We start from the raw sequence: 14479 nt of genomic DNA, 5'->3' as shown, positions 1-14479 counted from the left end.
GGCCTCTTTTAGTTTCCCGGAGTAGCCACAGGATGTACCCGTATCGCTGCACGTGCGGGTCGGCGAGAGCTTCGCGGTGATATGCTGTGGGTCCCGTAACTCCTTCCGGATCAAAAGTTATGCCCGTCTGAAGGGTGGGGGATCAGAACCTGCGCATGGGAGCGTACGGTATGAAAGAATAAAGTGCGGGGCTATTGATGGGTGCGATCGTACCAGCACTAATGCAGCGGATCCCATCAGAACTCCGAAGTTAAGCGTGCTTGGGAGAGAGTAGTACTAGGATGGGTGACCCCCTTGGAAGACCTCGTGTTGCACCTCTTTTTGCAAGTGCGTTCATTTTTATTTTTTTTTCCGTTCGGTTGGCCTTGCTGTGGTCCGAAACTCGATTCGCGGTTGGCGAGTAAAATGAAAAAAAGCTACGACAATCTCCACGAGCCGGTGATGAGCGGGTCCTACAACCTTAAACGTGCCGAAAAACAGTAGCTGCGAACTAAAAGTGGCCGAAATGGCTCGAAACGGCCTCTTTATGTTTCCCGGAGTAGCCACGGGATGTACTATCTCTACACGTGCGGGTCGGCGAGAGCTTCGCGGTGATATACTGGGGGTCCCGTAACTCCTTCCGGATCAAAAGTTATGCCCGTCTGAAGGGTGGGGGATCAGAACCTACGCACGGGAGCGTACGGTATGAAAGAATAAAGTGCGGGGCTATTGATGGGTGCGATCGTACCAGCACTAATGCACCGGATCCAATCAGAACTCCGAAGTTAAGCGTGCTTGGGCGAGAGTAGTACTAGGATGGGTGACCCCCTTGGAAGACCTCGTGTTGCACCTCTTTTTGCAAGTGCATTCATTTTTATTTTTTTTTCCGTTCGGTTGGTCTTGCTGTAGTCCGAAACTCGATTAGCGGTTGGCGAGTAAAATGAAAAAAAGCTACGACAATCTCCACGAGCCGGTGATGAGCAGGTCCTACAACCTTAAACGTGCCGAAAAACAGTAGCTGCGAACTAAAAGTGGCCGAAATGGCTCGAAACAGCCACTAGTAGCCACGGGATGTACCCGTATCTCTGCACGTGCGGGTCGGTGAGAGCTTCGCGGTGATATGCTGTGGGTCCCGTAACTCCTTCCGGATCAAAAGTTATGCCCGTCTGAAGGGTGGGGGATCACAACCCGCGCACGGGAGCGTACGGTATGAAAGAATAAAGTGCGGGGCTATTGATGGGTGCGATCGTACCAGCACTAATGCACCGGATCCCATCAGAACTCCGAAGTTAAGCGTGCTTGGGCGAGAGTAGTACTAGGATGGGTGACCCCCTTGGAAGACCTCGTGTTGCACCTCTCTTTGCAAGTGCGTTCATTTTTATTTTTTTTTCCGTTCGGTTGGTCTTGCTGTGGTCCGAAACTCGATTAGGGGTTGGCGAGTAAATGAAAAAAAGCTACGACAATCTCCACGAGCCGGTGATGAGCGGGTCCTACAACCTTAAACGTGCCGAAAAACAGTAGCTGCGAACTAAAAGTGGCCGAAATGGCTCGAAACGGCCTCTTTTAGTTTCCCGGAGTAGCCACAGGATGTACCCGTATCGCTGCACGTGCGGGTCGGCGAGAGCTTTGCGGTGATATGCTGTGGGTCCCGTAACTCCTTCCGGATCAAAAGTTATGCCCGTCTGAAGGGTGGGGGATCAGAACCTGCGCACGGGAGCGTACGGTATGAAAGAATAAAGTGCGGGGCTATTGATGGGTGCGATCGTACCAGCACTAATGCACCGGATCCCATCAGAACTCCGAAGTTAAGCGTGCTTGGGTGAGAGTAGTACTAGGATGGGTGACCCCCTTGGAAGACCTCGTGTTGCACCTCTTTTTGCAAGTGCGTTCATTTTTATTTTTTTTCCCGTTCGGTTGGTCTTGCTGTGGTCCGAAACTCGATTCGCGGTTGGCGAGTAAAATGAAAAAAAGCTACGACAATCTCCACGAGCCGGTGATGAGCGGGTCCTACAACCTTAAACGTGCCGAAAAACAGTAGCTGCGAACTAAAAGTGGCCGAAATGGCTCGAAACGGCCTATTTATGTTTCCCGGAGTAGCCACGGGATGTACCCGTATCTCTGCACGTGCGGGTCGGCGAGAGCTTCGCGGTGATATACTGGGGGTCCCGTAACTCCTTCCGGATCAAAAGTTATGCCCGTCTGAAGGGTGGGGGATCAGAACCTACGCACGGGAGCGTACGGTATGAAAGAATAAAATGCGGGGCTATTGATGGGTGCGATCGTACCAGCACTAATGCACCGGATCCAATCAGAACTCCGAAGTTAAGCGTGCTTGGGCGAGAGTAGTACTAGGATGGGTGACCCCCTTGGAAGACCTCGTGTTGCACCTCTTTTTGCAAGTGCATTCATTTTTATTTTTTTTTCCGTTCGGTTGGTCTTGCTGTGGTCCGAAACTCGATTAGCGGTTGGCGAGTAAAATGAAAAAAAGCTACGACAATCTCCATGAGCCGGTGATGAGCGGGTCCTACAACCTTAAACGTGCCGAAAAACAGTAGCTGCGAACTAAAAGTGGCCGAAATGGCTCGAAACGGCCTCTTTTTGTTTCCTGGAGTAGCCACGGGATGTACCTGTATCTCTGCACGTGCGGGTCGGCGAGAGCTTCGCGGTGATATGTTGTGGGTCACGTAACTCCTTACGGATCAAAAGTTATGCCCGTCTGAAGGGTGGGGGATCAGAACCTGCGCACGGGAGCTTACGCTATGAAAGAACAAAGTGCGGGGTTATTGATGAGTGCGATCATACAAGCACTAATGCACCGGATCCCATCAGAACTCCGAAGTTAAGCGTGCTTGGGCGAGAGTAGTACTAGGATGGGTGACCCCCTTGGAAGACCTCGTGTTGCACCTCTTTTTGCAAGTGCGTTCATTTTTATTTTTTTTTCCGTTCGGTTGGTCTTGTTGTGGTCCGAAACTCGATTCGCGGTTGGCGAGTAAAATGAAAAAAAGCTACGACAATCTCCACGAGCCGGTGATGAGCGGGTCCTACAACCTTAAACGTGCCGAAAAACAGTAGCTGCGAACTAAAAGTGGCCGAAATGGCTCGAAACGGCCTCTTTATGTTTCCCGGAGTAGCCACGGGATGTACTATCTCTGCACGTGCGGGTCGGCGAGAGCTTCGCGGTGATATACTGGGGGTCCCGTAACTCCTAACGGATCAAAAGTTATGCTCGTCTGAAGGGTGGGGGATCAGAACCTACGCACGGGAGCGTACGGTATGAAAGAATAAAGTGCGGGGCTATTGATGGGTGCGATCGTACCAGCACTAATGCACCGGATCCAATCAGAACTCCGAAGTTAAGCGTGCTTGGGCGAGAGTAGTACTAGGATGGGTGACCCCCTTGGAAGACCTCGTGTTGCACCTCTTTTTGCAAGTGCATTCATTTTTATTTTTTTTTCCGTTCGGCTGGTCTTGCTGTGGTCCGAAACTCGATTAGCGGTTGGCGAGTAAACTGAAAAAAAGCTACGACAATCTCCACGAGCCGGTGATGAGCGGGTCCTACAACCTTAAACGTGCCGAAAAACAGTAGCTGCGAACTAAAAGTGGCCGAAATGGCTCGAAACAGCCACTTTTTGTTCGCCGGAGTAGCCACGGGATGTACCCGTATCTCTGCACGTGCGGGTCGGTGAGAGCTTCGCGGTGATATGCTGTGGGTCCCGTAACTCCTTCCGGATCAAAAGTTATGCCCGTCTGAAGGGTGGGGGATCACAACCCGCGCACGGGAGCGTACGGTATGAAAGAATAAAGTGCGGGGCTATTGATGGGTGCGATCGTACCAGCACTAATGCACCGGATCCCATCAGAACTCCGAAGTTAAGCGTGCTTGGGCGAGAGTAGTACTAGGATGGGTGACCCCCTTGGAAGACCTCGTGTTGCACCTCTCTTTGCAAGTGCGTTCATTTTTATTTTTTTTTCCGTTCGGTTGGTCTTGCTGTGGTCCGAAACTCGATTAGGGGTTGGCGAGTAAATGAAAAAAAGCTACGACAATCTCCACGAGCCGGTGATGAGCGGGTCCTACAACCTTAAACGTGCCGAAAAACAGTAGCTGCGAACTAAAAGTGGCCGAAATGGCTCGAAACGGCCTCTTTTAGTTTCCCGGAGTAGCCACAGGATGTACCCGTATCGCTGCACGTGCGGGTCGGCGAGAGCTTTGCGGTGATATGCTGTGGGTCCCGTAACTCCTTCCGGATCAAAAGTTATGCCCGTCTGAAGGGTGGGGGATCAGAACCTGCGCACGGGAGCGTACGGTATGAAAGAATAAAGTGCGGGGCTATTGATGGGTGCGATCGTACCAGCACTAATGCACCGGATCCCATCAGAACTCCGAAGTTAAGCGTGCTTGGGTGAGAGTAGTACTAGGATGGGTGACCCCCTTGGAAGACCTCGTGTTGCACCTCTTTTTGCAAGTGCGTTCATTTTTATTTTTTTTCCCGTTCGGTTGGTCTTGCTGTGGTCCGAAACTCGATTCGCGGTTGGCGAGTAAAATGAAAAAAAGCTACGACAATCTCCACGAGCCGGTGATGAGCGGGTCCTACAACCTTAAACGTGCCGAAAAACAGTAGCTGCGAACTAAAAGTGGCCGAAATGGCTCGAAACAGCCACTTTTTGTTCGCCGGAGTAGCCACGGGATGTACCCGTATCTCTGCACGTGCGGGTCGGTGAGAGCTTCGCGGTGATATGCTGTGGGTCCCGTAACTCCTTCCGGATCAAAAGTTATGCCCGTCTGAAGGGTGGGGGATCACAACCCGCGCACGGGAGCGTACGGTATGAAAGAATAAAGTGCGGGGCTATTGATGGGTGCGATCGTACCAGCACTAATGCACCGGATCCCATCAGAACTCCGAAGTTAAGCGTGCTTGGGCGAGAGTAGTACTAGGATGGGTGACCCCCTTGGAAGACCTCGTGTTGCACCTCTCTTTGCAAGTGCGTTCATTTTTATTTTTTTTTCCGTTCGGTTGGTCTTGCTGTGGTCCGAAACTCGATTAGGGGTTGGCGAGTAAATGAAAAAAAGCTACGACAATCTCCACGAGCCGGTGATGAGCGGGTCCTACAACCTTAAACGTGCCGAAAAACAGTAGCTGCGAACTAAAAGTGGCCGAAATGGCTCGAAACGGCCTCTTTTAGTTTCCCGGAGTAGCCACAGGATGTACCCGTATCGCTGCACGTGCGGGTCGGCGAGAGCTTTGCGGTGATATGCTGTGGGTCCCGTAACTCCTTCCGGATCAAAAGTTATGCCCGTCTGAAGGGTGGGGGATCAGAACCTGCGCACGGGAGCGTACGGTATGAAAGAATAAAGTGCGGGGCTATTGATGGGTGCGATCGTACCAGCACTAATGCACCGGATCCCATCAGAACTCCGAAGTTAAGCGTGCTTGGGCGAGAGTAGTACTAGGATGGGTGACCCCCTTGGAAGACCTCGTGTTGCACCTCTTTTTGCAAGTGCGTTCATTTTTATTTTTTTTTCCGTTTGGTTGGTCTTGCTGTGGTCCGAAACTCGATTAGCGGTTGGCGAGTAAAATGAAAAAAAGCTACGACAATCTCCACGAGCCGGTGATGAGCGGGTCCTACAACCTTAAACGTGCCGAAAAACAGTAGCTGCGAACTAAAAGTGGCCGAAATGGCTCAAAACAGCCACTTTTTGTTCCCCGGAGTAGCCACGGGATGTACCCGTATCTCTGCACGTGCGGGTCGGTGAGAGCTTCGCGATGATATGCTGTGGGTCCCGTAACTCCTTCCGGATCAAAAGTTATGCCCGTCTGAAGGGTGGGGGATCAGAACCAGCGCACGGGAGCGTACGGTATGAAAGAATAAAGTGCGGGGCTATTGATGGGTGCGATCGTACCAGCACTAATGCACCGGATCCCATCAGAACTCCGAAGTTAAGCGTGCTTGGGCGAGAGTAGTACTAGGATGGGTGACCCCCTTGGAAGACCTCGTGTTGCACCTCTTTTTGCAAGTGTGTTCATTTTTATTTTTTTTTCCATTCGGTTGGACTTGCTGTGGTCCGAAACTCGATTAGCGGTTGGCGAGTAAAATGAAAAAAAGCTACGACAATCTCCACGAGCCGGTGATGGGCAGGTCCTACAACCTTAAACGTGCCGAAAAACAGTAGCTGCGAACTAAAAGTGGCCGAAATGGCTCGAAATGGCCTCTTTTAGTAGCCATAGGATGTACCCGTATCTTTGCACGTGCGGGTCGGCGAGAGCTTCGCGGTGATATGCTGTGGGTCCCGTAACTCCTTCCGGATCAAAAGTTATGCCCGTCTGAACGGTGGGGGATCAGAACCTGCGCACGGGAGCGTACGGTATGAAAGAATAAAGTGCGGGGCTATTGATGGGTGCGATCGTACCAGCACTAATGCACCGGATCCCATCAGAACTCCGAAGTTAACCGTGCTTGGGCGAGAGTAGTACTAGGATGGGTGACCCCCTTGGAAGACCTCGTGTTGCACCTCTTTTTGCAAGTGCGTTCATTTTTATTTTTTTTTCCGTTCGGTTGGTCTTGCTGTGGTCCGAAACTCGATTCGCGGTTGGCGAGTAAAATGAAAAAAAGCTACGACAATCTCCACGAGCCGGTGATGAGCGGGTCCTACAACCTTAAACGTGCCGAAAAACAGTAGCTGCGAACTAAAAGTGGCCGAAATGGCTCGAAACGGCCTCTTTTAGTAGCCATAGGATGTACCCGTATCTTTGCACGTGCGGGTCGGCGAGAGCTTCGCGGTGATATGCTGTGGGTCCCGTAACTCCTTCCGGATCAAAAGTTATGCCCGTCTGAAGGGTGGGGGATCAGAACCAGCGCACGGGAGCGTACGGTATGAAAGAATAAAGTGCGGGGCTATTGATGGGTGCGATTGTACCAGCACTAATGCACCGGATCCCATCAGAACTCCGAAGTTAAGCGTGCTTGGGCGAGAGTAGTACTAGGATGGGTGACCCCCTTGGAAGATCTCGTGTTGCGCCTCTCTTTGCAAGTGCGTTCATTTTTATTTTTTTTTCCGTTCGGTTGGTCTTGCTGTGGTCCGAAACTCGATTAGCGGTTGGCGAGTAAATGAAAAAAAGCTACGACAATCTCCATGAGCCGGTGATGAGCGGGTCCTACAACCTTAAACGTGCCGAAAAACAGTAGCTGCGAACTAAAAGTGGCCGAAATGGCTCGAAACGGCCTCTTTTAGTAGCCACGGGATGTACCCGTATCTCTGCACGTGCGGGTCGGCGAGAGCTTCGCGGTGATATGCTGTGGGTCCCGTAATTCCTTCCGGATCAAAAGTTATGCCCGTCTGAACGGTGGGGGATCAGAACCTGCGCACGGGAGCGTACGGTATGAAAGAATAAAGTGCGGGGCTATTGATGGGTGCGATCGTACCAGCACTAATGCACCGGATCCCATCAGAACTCCGAAGTTAACCGTGCTTGGGCGAGAGTAGTACTAGGATGGGTGACCCCCTTGGAAGACCTCGTGTTGCACCTCTTTTTGCAAGTGCGTTCATTTTTATTTTTTTTTCCGTTCGGTTGGTCTTGCTGTGGTCCGAAACTCGATTCGCGGTTGGCGAGTAAAATGAAAAAAAGCTACGACAATCTCCACGAGCCGGTGATGAGCGGGTCCTACAACCTTAAACGTGCCGAAAAACAGTAGCTGCGAACTAAAAGTGGCCGAAATGGCTCGAAACGGCCTCTTTATGTTTCCCGGAGTAGCCACGGGATGTACCCGTATCTCTGCACGTGCGGGTCAGCGAGGGCTTCGCGGTGATATGCTGGGGGTCCCGTAACTCCTTCCGGATCAAAAGTTATGCCTGTCTGAAGGGTGGGGGATCAGAACCTGCGCACGGGAGCGTACGGTATGAAAGAATAAAGTGCGGGGCTAATTGATGGGTGCGATCGTACCAGCACTAATGCACCGGATCCAATCAGAACTCCGAAGTTAAGCGTGCTTGGGCGAGAGTAGTACTAGGATGGGTGACCCCCTTGGAAGACCTCGTGTTGCACCTCTTTTTGCAAGTGCGTTCATTTTTATTTTTTTTTACATTCGGTTGGTCTTGCTGTGGTCCGAAACTAGATTCGCGGTTGGCGAGTAAAATGAAAAAAAGCTACGACAATCTCCACGAGCCGGTGATGAGCAGGTCCTACAACCTTAAACGTGCCGAAAAACAGTAGCTGCGAACTAAAAGTGGCCGAAATGGCTCGAAACGGCCTCTTTATGTTTCCCGGAGTAGCCACGGGATGTACCCGTATCTCTGCACGTGCGGGTCGGCGAGAACTTCGCGGTGATATGTTGTGGGTCCCGTAACTCCTTCCGGATCAATAGTTATGCCCTTCTGAAGGGTGGGGGATCAGAACCTGCGCACGGGAGCGTACGGTATGAAAGAATAAAGTGCGGGGCTAATTGATGGGTGCGATCGTACCAGCACTAATGCACCGGATCCAATCAGAACTCCGAAGTTAAGCGTGCTTGGGCGAGAGTAGTACTAGGATGGGTGACCCCCTTGGAAGACCTCGTGTTGCACCTCTTTTTGCAAGTGCGTTCATTTTTATTTTTTTTTACGTTCGGTTGGTCTTGCTGTGGTCCGAAACTAGATTCGCGGTTGGCGAGTAAAATGAAAAAAAGCTACGACAATCTCCACGAGCCGGTGATGAGCAGGTCCTACAACCTTAAACGTGCCGAAAAACAGTAGCTGCGAACTAAAAGTGGCCGAAATGGCTCGAAACGGCCTCTTTATGTTTCCCGGAGTAGCCACGGGATGTACCCGTATCTCTGCACGTGCGGGTCAGCGAGGGCTTCGCGGTGATATGCTGGGGGTCCCGTAACTCCTTCCGGATCAAAAGTTATGCCTGTCTGAAGGGTGGGGGATCAGAACCTGCGCACGGGAGCGTACGGTATGAAAGAATAAAGTGCGGGGCTAATTGATGGGTGCGATCGTACCAGCACTAATGCACCGGATCCAATCAGAACTCCGAAGTTAAGCGTGCTTGGGCGAGAGTAGTACTAGGATGGGTGACCCCCTTGGAAGACCTCGTGTTGCACCTCTTTTTGCAAGTGCGTTCATTTTTATTTTTTTTTACATTCGGTTGGTCTTGCTGTGGTCCGAAACTAGATTCGCGGTTGGCGAGTAAAATGAAAAAAAGCTACGACAATCTCCACGAGCCGGTGATGAGCAGGTCCTACAACCTTAAACGTGCCGAAAAACAGTAGCTGCGAACTAAAAGTGGCCGAAATGGCTCGAAACGGCCTCTTTATGTTTCCCGGAGTAGCCACGGGATGTACCCGTATCTCTGCACGTGCGGGTCGGCGAGAACTTCGCGGTGATATGTTGTGGGTCCCGTAACTCCTTCCGGATCAATAGTTATGCCCTTCTGAAGGGTGGGGGATCAGAACCTGCGCACGGGAGCGTACGGTATGAAAGAATAAAGTGCGGGGCTAATTGATGGGTGCGATCGTACCAGCACTAATGCACCGGATCCAATCAGAACTCCGAAGTTAAGCGTGCTTGGGCGAGAGTAGTACTAGGATGGGTGACCCCCTTGGAAGACCTCGTGTTGCACCTCTTTTTGCAAGTGCGTTCATTTTTATTTTTTTTTACGTTCGGTTGGTCTTGCTGTGGTCCGAAACTAGATTCGCGGTTGGCGAGTAAAATGAAAAAAAGCTACGACAATCTCCACGAGCCGGTGATGAGCAGGTCCTACAACCTTAAACGTGCCGAAAAACAGTAGCTGCGAACTAAAAGTGGCCGAAATGGCTCGAAACGGCCTCTTTATGTTTCCCGGAGTAGCCACGGGATGTACCCGTATCTCTGCACGTGCGGGTCAGCGAGGGCTTCGCGGTGATATGCAGGGGGTCCCGTAACTCCTTCCGGATCAAAAGTTATGCCTGTCTGAAGGGTGGGGGATCAGAACCTGCGCACGGGAGCGTACGGTATGAAAGAATAAAGTGCGGGGCTAATTGATGGGTGCGATCGTACCAGCACTAATGCACCGGATCCAATCAGAACTCCGAAGTTAAGCGTGCTTGGGCGAGAGTAGTACTAGGATGGGTGACCCCCTTGGAAGACCTCGTGTTGCACCTCTTTTTGCAAGTGCGTTCATTTTTATTTTTTTTTACATTCGGTTGGTCTTGCTGTGGTCCGAAACTAGATTCGCGGTTGGCGAGTAAAATGAAAAAAAGCTACGACAATCTCCACGAGCCGGTGATGAGCAGGTCCTACAACCTTAAACGTGCCGAAAAACAGTAGCTGCGAACTAAAAGTGGCCGAAATGGCTCGAAACGGCCTCTTTATGTTTCCCGGAGTAGCCACGGGATGTACCCGTATCTCTGCACGTGCGGGTCGGCGAGAACTTCGCGGTGATATGTTGTGGGTCCCGTAACTCCTTCCGGATCAATAGTTATGCCCTTCTGAAGGGTGGGGGATCAGAACCTGCGCACGGGAGCGTACGGTATGAAAGAATAAAGTGCGGGGCTAATTGATGGGTGCGATCGTACCAGCACTAATGCACCGGATCCAATCAGAACTCCGAAGTTAAGCGTGCTTGGGCGAGAGTAGTACTAGGATGGGTGACCCCCTTGGAAGACCTCGTGTTGCACCTCTTTTTGCAAGTGCGTTCATTTTTATTTTTTTTTACGTTCGGTTGGTCTTGCTGTGGTCCGAAACTAGATTCGCGGTTGGCGAGTAAAATGAAAAAAAGCTACGACAATCTCCACGAGCCGGTGATGAGCAGGTCCTACAACCTTAAACGTGCCGAAAAACAGTAGCTGCGAACTAAAAGTGGCCGAAATGGCTCGAAACGGCCTCTTTATGTTTCCCGGAGTAGCCACGGGATGTACCCGTATCTCTGCACGTGCGGGTCAGCGAGGGCTTCGCGGTGATATGCTGGGGGTCCCGTAACTCCTTCCGGATCAAAAGTTATGCCCGTCTGAAGGGTGGGGGATCAGAACCTGCGCACGGGAGCGTACGGTATGAAAGAATAAAGTGCGGGGCTAATTGATGGGTGCGATCGTACCAGCACTAATGCACCGGATCCAATCAGAACTCCGAAGTTAAGCGTGCTTGGGCGAGAGTAGTACTAGGATGGGTGACCCCCTTGGAAGACCTCGTGTTGCACCTCTTTTTGCAAGTGCGTTCATTTTTATTTTTTTTTACGTTCGGTTGGTCTTGCTGTGGTCCGAAACTAGATTCGCGGTTGGCGAGTAAAATGAAAAAAAGCTACGACAATCTCCACGAGCCGGTGATGAGCAGGTCCTACAACCTTAAACGTGCCGAAAAACAGTAGCTGCGAACTAAAAGTGGCCGAAATGGCTCGAAACGGCCTCTTTATGTTTCCCGGAGTAGCCACGGGATGTACCCGTATCTCTGCACGTGCGGGTCGGCGAGAGCTTCGCGGTGATATGTTGTGGGTCCCGTAACTCCTTCCGGATCAATAGTTATGCCCTTCTGAAGGGTTGGGGATCAGAACCTGCGCACGGGAGCGTACGGTATGAAAGAATAAAGTGCGGGGCTATTGATGGGTGCGATCGTACCAGCACTAATGCACCGGATCCAATCAGAACTCCGAAGTTAAGCGTGCTTGGGCGAGAGTAGTACTAGGATGGGTGACCCCCTTGGAAGACCTCGTGTTGCACCCCTCTTTGCAAGTGCGTTCATTTTTATTTTTTTTCCGTTCGGTTGGTCTTGCTGTGGTCCGAAACTCGATTAGCGGTTGGCGAGTAAAATGAAAAAAAGCTAGCGGGTCCTACAACCTTAAACGTGCCGAAAAATAGTAGATGCGAACTAAAAGTGGCTGAAATGGCTCGAAATGGCCTCTTTATGTTTCCCGGAGTAGCCACGGGATGTACCCGTTTCTCTGCACGTGCGGGTCGGTGAGAGCTTCGCGGTGATATGCTGTGGGTCCCGTAACTCCTTCCGGATCAAAAGTTATGCCCGTCTGAAGGGTGGGGGATCAGAACCAGCGCACGGGAGCGTACGGTATGAAAGAATAAAGTGCGGGGCTATTGATGGGTGCGATTGTACCAGCACTAATGCACCGGATCCCATCAGAACTCCGAAGTTAAGCGTGCTTGGGCGAGAGTAGTACTAGGATGGGTGACCCCCTTGGAAGATCTCGTGTTGCGCCTCTCTTTGCAAGTGCGTTCATTTTTATTTTTTTTTCCGTTCGGTTGGTCTTGCTGTGGTCCAAAACTCGATTAGCGGTTGGCGAGTAAATGAAAAAAAGCTACGACAATCTCCACGAGCCGGTGATGAGCGGGTCCTACAACCTTAAACGTGCCGAAAAACAGTAGCTGCGAACTAAAAGTGGCCGAAATGGCTCGAAACGGCCTCTTTTAGTAGCCATAGGATGTACCCGTATCTTTACACGTGCGGGTCGGCGAGAGCTTCGCGGTGATATGCTGTGGGTCCCGTAATTCCTTCCGGATCAAAAGTTATGCCCGTCTGAACGGTGGGGGATCAGAACCTGCGCACGGGAGCGTACGGTATGAAAGAATAAAGTGCGGGGCTATTGATGGGTGCGATCGTACCAGCACTAATGCACCGGATCCCATCAGAACTCCGAAGTTAACCGTGCTTGGGCGAGAGTAGTACTAGGATGGGTGACCCCCTTGGAAGACCTCGTGTTGCACCTCTTTTTGCAAGTGCGTTCATTTTTATTTTTTTTTCCGTTCGGTTGGTCTTGCTGTGGTCCGAAACTCGATTCGCGGTTGGCGAGTAAAATGAAAAAAAGCTACGACAATCTCCACGAGCCGGTGATGAGCGGGTCCTACAACCTTAAACGTGCCGAAAAACAGTAGCTGCGAACTAAAAGTGGCCGAAATGGCTCGAAACGGCCTCTTTATGTTTCCCGGAGTAGCCACGGGATGTACCCGTATCTCTGCACGTGCGGGTCAGCGAGGGCTTCGCGGTGATATGCTGGGGGTCCCGTAACTCCTTCCGGATCAAAAGTTATGCCTGTCTGAAGGGTGGGGGATCAGAACCTGCGCACGGGAGCGTACGGTATGAAAGAATAAAGTGCGGGGCTAATTGATGGGTGCGATCGTACCAGCACTAATGCACCGGATCCCATCAGAACTCCGAAGTTAAGCGTGCTTGGGCGAGAGTAGTACTAGGATGGGTGACCCCCTTGGAAGACCTCGTGTTGCACCTCTTTTTGCAAGTGCGTTCATTTTTATTTTTTTTTACATTCGGTTGGTCTTGCTGTGGTCCGAAACTAGATTCGCGGTTGGCGAGTAAAATGAAAAAAAGCTACGACAATCTCCACGAGCCGGTGATGAGCAGGTCCTACAACCTTAAACGTGCCGAAAAACAGTAGCTGCGAACTAAAAGTGGCCGAAATGGCTCGAAACGGCCTCTTTATGTTTCCCGGAGTAGCCACGGGATGTACCCGTATCTCTGCACGTGCGGGTCGGCGAGAACTTCGCGGTGATATGTTGTGGGTCCCGTAACTCCTTCCGGATCAATAGTTATGCCCTTCTGAAGGGTGGGGGATCAGAACCTGCGCACGGGAGCGTACGGTATGAAAGAATAAAGTGCGGGGCTAATTGATGGGTGCGATCGTACCAGCACTAATGCACCGGATCCAATCAGAACTCCGAAGTTAAGCGTGCTTGGGCGAGAGTAGTACTAGGATGGGTGACCCCCTTGGAAGACCTCGTGTTGCACCTCTTTTTGCAAGTGCGTTCATTTTTATTTTTTTTTACGTTCGGTTGGTCTTGCTGTGGTCCGAAACTAGATTCGCGGTTGGCGAGTAAAATGAAAAAAAGCTACGACAATCTCCACGAGCCGGTGATGAGCAGGTCCTACAACCTTAAACGTGCCGAAAAACAGTAGCTGCGAACTAAAAGTGGCCGAAATGGCTCGAAACGGCCTCTTTATGTTTCCCGGAGTAGCCACGGGATGTACCCGTATCTCTGCACGTGCGGGTCAGCGAGGGCTTCGCGGTGATATGCTGGGGGTCCCGTAACTCCTTCCGGATCAAAAGTTATGCCCGTCTGAAGGGTGGGGGATCAGAACCTGCGCACGGGAGCGTACGGTATGAAAGAATAAAGTGCGGGGCTAATTGATGGGTGCGATCGTACCAGCACTAATGCACCGGATCCAATCAGAACTCCGAAGTTAAGCGTGCTTGGGCGAGAGTAGTACTAGGATGGGTGACCCCCTTGGAAGACCTCGTGTTGCACCTCTTTTTGCAAGTGCGTTCATTTTTATTTTTTTTTACGTTCGGTTGGTCTTGCTGTGGTCCGAAACTAGATTCGCGGTTGGCGAGTAAAATGAAAAAAAGCTACGACAATCTCCACGAGCCGGTGATGAGCAGGTCCTACAACCTTAAACGTGCCGAAAAACAGTAGCTGCGAACTAAAAGTGGCCGAAATGGCTCGAAACGGCCTCTTTATGTTTCCCGGAGTAGCCACGGGATGTACCCGTATCTCTGCACGTGCGGGTCGGCGAGAGCTTCGCGGTGATATG

At 51.4% G+C, this 14479-nt stretch overlaps 27 non-coding genes and 1 pseudogene across 27 annotated transcripts; all 28 read left to right on the top strand.

Moving 5' to 3' along the window:
* The first annotated feature begins 199 nt into the window (after positions 1-199).
* Positions 200-318, top strand: LOC148928147 (5S ribosomal RNA; annotated as a pseudogene).
* A 395-nt stretch (positions 319-713) lies between these two features.
* LOC148928146 (5S ribosomal RNA) lies at positions 714-832 on the top strand. Its single transcript, XR_016129555.1, has one exon. It is a non-coding gene; the product is annotated as a 5S ribosomal RNA (ribosomal RNA).
* A 385-nt stretch (positions 833-1217) lies between these two features.
* On the top strand, positions 1218-1336 carry LOC148928145 (5S ribosomal RNA). The gene has a single exon (XR_016129222.1). It is a non-coding gene; the product is annotated as a 5S ribosomal RNA (ribosomal RNA).
* Positions 1337-1733: 397 nt separating this feature from the next.
* On the top strand, positions 1734-1852 carry LOC148928144 (5S ribosomal RNA). The gene has a single exon (XR_016129434.1). It is a non-coding gene; the product is annotated as a 5S ribosomal RNA (ribosomal RNA).
* A 398-nt stretch (positions 1853-2250) lies between these two features.
* On the top strand, positions 2251-2369 carry LOC148928143 (5S ribosomal RNA). Its single transcript, XR_016129554.1, has one exon. It is a non-coding gene; the product is annotated as a 5S ribosomal RNA (ribosomal RNA).
* A 398-nt stretch (positions 2370-2767) lies between these two features.
* On the top strand, positions 2768-2886 carry LOC148928142 (5S ribosomal RNA). Its single transcript, XR_016129564.1, has one exon. It is a non-coding gene; the product is annotated as a 5S ribosomal RNA (ribosomal RNA).
* Positions 2887-3281: 395 nt separating this feature from the next.
* LOC148928141 (5S ribosomal RNA) lies at positions 3282-3400 on the top strand. Its single transcript, XR_016129553.1, has one exon. It is a non-coding gene; the product is annotated as a 5S ribosomal RNA (ribosomal RNA).
* A 398-nt stretch (positions 3401-3798) lies between these two features.
* LOC148928140 (5S ribosomal RNA) lies at positions 3799-3917 on the top strand. Its single transcript, XR_016129220.1, has one exon. It is a non-coding gene; the product is annotated as a 5S ribosomal RNA (ribosomal RNA).
* Positions 3918-4314: 397 nt separating this feature from the next.
* Positions 4315-4433, top strand: LOC148928139 (5S ribosomal RNA). The gene has a single exon (XR_016129433.1). It is a non-coding gene; the product is annotated as a 5S ribosomal RNA (ribosomal RNA).
* Positions 4434-4831: 398 nt separating this feature from the next.
* LOC148928138 (5S ribosomal RNA) lies at positions 4832-4950 on the top strand. The gene has a single exon (XR_016129219.1). It is a non-coding gene; the product is annotated as a 5S ribosomal RNA (ribosomal RNA).
* A 397-nt stretch (positions 4951-5347) lies between these two features.
* Positions 5348-5466, top strand: LOC148928137 (5S ribosomal RNA). Its single transcript, XR_016129218.1, has one exon. It is a non-coding gene; the product is annotated as a 5S ribosomal RNA (ribosomal RNA).
* A 398-nt stretch (positions 5467-5864) lies between these two features.
* LOC148928136 (5S ribosomal RNA) lies at positions 5865-5983 on the top strand. The gene has a single exon (XR_016129217.1). It is a non-coding gene; the product is annotated as a 5S ribosomal RNA (ribosomal RNA).
* A 388-nt stretch (positions 5984-6371) lies between these two features.
* LOC148928135 (5S ribosomal RNA) lies at positions 6372-6490 on the top strand. Its single transcript, XR_016129422.1, has one exon. It is a non-coding gene; the product is annotated as a 5S ribosomal RNA (ribosomal RNA).
* A 388-nt stretch (positions 6491-6878) lies between these two features.
* LOC148928134 (5S ribosomal RNA) lies at positions 6879-6997 on the top strand. Its single transcript, XR_016129308.1, has one exon. It is a non-coding gene; the product is annotated as a 5S ribosomal RNA (ribosomal RNA).
* Positions 6998-7384: 387 nt separating this feature from the next.
* LOC148928133 (5S ribosomal RNA) lies at positions 7385-7503 on the top strand. Its single transcript, XR_016129421.1, has one exon. It is a non-coding gene; the product is annotated as a 5S ribosomal RNA (ribosomal RNA).
* A 399-nt stretch (positions 7504-7902) lies between these two features.
* On the top strand, positions 7903-8021 carry LOC148928132 (5S ribosomal RNA). The gene has a single exon (XR_016129550.1). It is a non-coding gene; the product is annotated as a 5S ribosomal RNA (ribosomal RNA).
* A 399-nt stretch (positions 8022-8420) lies between these two features.
* On the top strand, positions 8421-8539 carry LOC148928131 (5S ribosomal RNA). Its single transcript, XR_016129549.1, has one exon. It is a non-coding gene; the product is annotated as a 5S ribosomal RNA (ribosomal RNA).
* Positions 8540-8938: 399 nt separating this feature from the next.
* LOC148928130 (5S ribosomal RNA) lies at positions 8939-9057 on the top strand. Its single transcript, XR_016129548.1, has one exon. It is a non-coding gene; the product is annotated as a 5S ribosomal RNA (ribosomal RNA).
* A 399-nt stretch (positions 9058-9456) lies between these two features.
* LOC148928129 (5S ribosomal RNA) lies at positions 9457-9575 on the top strand. Its single transcript, XR_016129547.1, has one exon. It is a non-coding gene; the product is annotated as a 5S ribosomal RNA (ribosomal RNA).
* A 399-nt stretch (positions 9576-9974) lies between these two features.
* On the top strand, positions 9975-10093 carry LOC148928128 (5S ribosomal RNA). Its single transcript, XR_016129546.1, has one exon. It is a non-coding gene; the product is annotated as a 5S ribosomal RNA (ribosomal RNA).
* Positions 10094-10492: 399 nt separating this feature from the next.
* On the top strand, positions 10493-10611 carry LOC148928127 (5S ribosomal RNA). Its single transcript, XR_016129545.1, has one exon. It is a non-coding gene; the product is annotated as a 5S ribosomal RNA (ribosomal RNA).
* Positions 10612-11010: 399 nt separating this feature from the next.
* On the top strand, positions 11011-11129 carry LOC148928126 (5S ribosomal RNA). The gene has a single exon (XR_016129544.1). It is a non-coding gene; the product is annotated as a 5S ribosomal RNA (ribosomal RNA).
* A 398-nt stretch (positions 11130-11527) lies between these two features.
* LOC148928125 (5S ribosomal RNA) lies at positions 11528-11646 on the top strand. The gene has a single exon (XR_016129427.1). It is a non-coding gene; the product is annotated as a 5S ribosomal RNA (ribosomal RNA).
* A 371-nt stretch (positions 11647-12017) lies between these two features.
* LOC148928124 (5S ribosomal RNA) lies at positions 12018-12136 on the top strand. The gene has a single exon (XR_016129307.1). It is a non-coding gene; the product is annotated as a 5S ribosomal RNA (ribosomal RNA).
* A 387-nt stretch (positions 12137-12523) lies between these two features.
* LOC148928123 (5S ribosomal RNA) lies at positions 12524-12642 on the top strand. Its single transcript, XR_016129419.1, has one exon. It is a non-coding gene; the product is annotated as a 5S ribosomal RNA (ribosomal RNA).
* A 399-nt stretch (positions 12643-13041) lies between these two features.
* On the top strand, positions 13042-13160 carry LOC148928122 (5S ribosomal RNA). The gene has a single exon (XR_016129216.1). It is a non-coding gene; the product is annotated as a 5S ribosomal RNA (ribosomal RNA).
* Positions 13161-13559: 399 nt separating this feature from the next.
* On the top strand, positions 13560-13678 carry LOC148928121 (5S ribosomal RNA). The gene has a single exon (XR_016129543.1). It is a non-coding gene; the product is annotated as a 5S ribosomal RNA (ribosomal RNA).
* A 399-nt stretch (positions 13679-14077) lies between these two features.
* Positions 14078-14196, top strand: LOC148928120 (5S ribosomal RNA). Its single transcript, XR_016129542.1, has one exon. It is a non-coding gene; the product is annotated as a 5S ribosomal RNA (ribosomal RNA).
* Positions 14197-14479: the final 283 nt, after the last annotated feature.

Source organism: Salvia hispanica, chromosome 4 (assembly GCF_029641045.1).
Source record: "Salvia hispanica isolate PSC_SH4W2 chromosome 4, Shi_PSC_v1, whole genome shotgun sequence".
In the NCBI taxonomy this organism is placed as follows: domain Eukaryota; kingdom Viridiplantae; phylum Streptophyta; class Magnoliopsida; order Lamiales; family Lamiaceae; genus Salvia; species Salvia hispanica.
This window is presented reverse-complemented; position numbering and strand designations above follow the sequence as displayed.